At 37.5% G+C, this 3,163-nt stretch overlaps 1 long non-coding RNA gene across 1 annotated transcript; it reads left to right on the top strand.

Annotated features, from left to right (window-relative positions):
• The first annotated feature begins 222 nt into the window (after positions 1-222).
• On the top strand, positions 223-1,830 carry LOC143413450 (uncharacterized). The gene is made up of 3 exons (XR_013094050.1): positions 223-352; positions 1,045-1,143; positions 1,234-1,830. It is a non-coding gene; the product is annotated as an uncharacterized LOC143413450 (long non-coding RNA).
• The last annotated feature ends 1,333 nt before the right edge of the window (positions 1,831-3,163 follow it).

Genomic DNA, 3,163 nt, shown 5'->3' on the forward strand with positions numbered 1-3,163 from the left:
ATCATGCGTGCTCTATTCTGCATCTTTACCACTTCCTCTTTGCTTCCCTCTTATCTCATCTGAACTAATTTCAGCTATTCATGTGCAGCTTTGTTGACTGGAGGATGCTTGCTTTCTAATTCATCTCTTTTTTTACATACATACAGAAACACATCCTTATAAAGTGCACCCATCCACTTTCCTTCTTGTCAGTAGTTGAAACAAGTAAAACAAGTTGTAACTCTTGCATTTGTCCTCGTACTGAACAACAGCACAAGGACAAATGCTGGTTTACTGATTCAAGAATATGATGGCTCATCTCTGTTTTCTCACTGTGTTTTCTCAGCAGTTAAACATCTCCGTAGCACAATCGGTAAGTCGGAGTTATCATTACCAAGTGCCGTAATTTTCAATCATGAGAGGTTTTAAAAGGGGTGCATGTAGATGTAGGATAGGGAGACATGTAATGAAAACGAGCACAAAGATCCTTTAAAAGTGCTTACTCTTGGATTTATACTTTGTTAGGACACAACTGGGCATGAAAGCTGCTTCATGAACTGCATTGAATGAATGAATATGAATATTCTTTATTGTCATTGTCACAAGTACATTCGTCATTTAAAAAGTCCTGTCGCCGCTGTGTTGTAGCAACAGGGCTCAGCTCTGTTGCTTTGTGACCACAGAAAACACTATCCTGTGTGTGGTCTCATAACTAGTTCAAATATGATGTTTATGTTTCTCAGTTATAGTTCCCATTAGGGTATAAATTGAGGCATGCTTTCAAAAATCAAGTATAATTGTGGTACAAGTGTTAAATTGAGAAAATGGGGGATGTTAGAGATTTACTGTTCACTTTTAAATTCAGTCTGGGGGTTTAAACCATTTTAATCAAATTTCTAACGAATGTCTGTGTAAACTGACATTCTGACGTACTTACTATGTTATAACATGCAGGACTAAACCTGCTACATTCTGGGAGTTAAACAGCATAAGTAGGATACTTACAGCTACTTACAAGTAGGATTCCCAACGTTTGTACTAATGTTCCTGTGTTTCTCTGGAAAGAACTCTTCCATTCAGTATTTTATCGAGGGCATCAAGTTACTCAACTGTACAAACTCACTCATCTCAAAGCTGTCAGAGCGCCTGAAACGTTCCTCTCAGGTAAGCGATCATGACTGTTCATTTATGTTGAACCTAAAATCATTCATGTCACTTTTTAACATTAATCTCTGTTAATGTGTTTTCCTTTAGAGTATCGTGACGTCTGGGTGTGTGCAGACAGAACCGAATCAATCAATCGAACCAAAAAAGTTTCATGAGAAACTGGAAACGCTGTTTCAGTGTTACAACAGTTGCTGAAAAACAGCGAAATTTACCACCTGATTCTTCTGTCGCAATACAACTGGCATCCAGATTCATTCTGAATCCTTTGTGTTCATGGAAAGTCTGGTTAAAGTGATTTGCTGCAACATTTGATGTTAGCTTATATGAAATTGTGTTCAACTACTTTTTCACAGAAAAATACTATTGTTTACACTTTCCTTTGATACACTTTTCCTATGGTAGAGACTGGCCGCATATTTAAGTTTGCTCTGTAGTTTGGGAAATAATGGACCACTGTATAAGTTCTCAACAAAAGAAAAGTCATCTTAAGTGCCCTGTAGGTCCCTGTGCCTCATAAATAATCTATTTAATCTGTCAGTGAGTAAATCAGACACTATCTCAGTATGACAGCAGTTCTTTTGTGGAATTTAACTTACTGATGCTGACCTGTTTTCAGATATGTTCTAATGTTGCTTTCTATTTATATTATTTATTATTTATTTATTAAAGTGCAAATTAAAAATGTTTACCTGTTACCGATTGTTTTTTTGTTTTCAAATATGCCATTTGGTTTGAGAACATAATGCTGATTGTACTCGTGATTTTCTCTACACAACAATTTTTTTGCTTTCATGCTGCAATGACACAGCTCTGCCTGAGCTCTCGTATTCTTCTATGGCATGCAAATATCCCACCAGCTCTCTTCCTGATCAGAAATCCTTTTATCCGTTTACAAACACAGCACCAAACAAACACTGCTGCAGCCACCTTTCTATAGAAAATCAATATTCTTTGAAAACATAACTTACAATACAGAGTTTTATGTTTTCTGGCACGAAACGTAATACTGACCATGCTGTATGTACAGCACTGAAGAGACGGGTTGATGCTGATGACAACTTTATTCTTCAGTTATCAAAGTGCTTTCCTCGATGTGGAACAGAGGAGGGATAGGTAAGAAAAACCAGCCTGTGCACTGGATTCTGCTTCCCTCTATAGGCTTTCAATCACAGAGAGAGAGCGAGTTGCACATGTGCATTAGTGAAACTAAAAAGGAAGTGAGAATGCACCACAGCTGAAACAAACTGACAGTAACAGCTTCCAAACATGCAGCCACCACATAGAAAGGTAAAGTCATACTAAGAACCTGATAAATGAAAAGGAGCTAACGGTAAGGTAAAAGTGGTTACTGCTTAAACACTGTGCTAATCCACCACTTTCAATTCATGAGTAATATTAACACTACATCCACTGACAGGTTTTTGTTCATTTTTTGCAATAAATGTCCTTCACAATATTAAGTTTGTTGGGTAAGCAGGTTAAGTTCCAGCTGGAAACACAAACCAGCCTTTTGGGTTGTGTCAGGACATGAAATACCTGCCAAATCTAACCTACTATTCAAACTAGGATTTATGTGAACGTAATGAGATTGAGCTTGATTTATTTACACCAGAGACTAACCCGGGACTAAAATAACTTGTTGCCGTCTCTCGGCTCTTACATCGTGGACTCTTCCATTTCGCAGCGCTCTCTGATAAAGCTCTCAGATGTGGCAAAGTGGTTTTACTTTCTAAGAATTATTGCTGTGTTCAACTGCGTCTTGTGTCAAACTAGCAAAAAGTAGAGAACGCCTTTTGATGTGGAAAGCTGCTAAATTTATCTTTTTTCAATACTATTTGCTTGAAAATTTCTTTCACACGGCAACTGGCAAGGTTTCAAAGGAAAATTAGACTACCCTTTTTATTGTCGGATAACAAGGGTTACAGTTGAAAACAAAGTCACATTCTTATAAAGACTTAATTTGTTGAAATTCACCAACATTAAGAAGGGAACGTAATGGGGTGTGTGATGGCAAGCC

This window comes from Maylandia zebra, linkage group LG2, assembly GCF_041146795.1.
Source record: "Maylandia zebra isolate NMK-2024a linkage group LG2, Mzebra_GT3a, whole genome shotgun sequence".
NCBI lineage: Eukaryota > Metazoa > Chordata > Actinopteri > Cichliformes > Cichlidae > Maylandia > Maylandia zebra.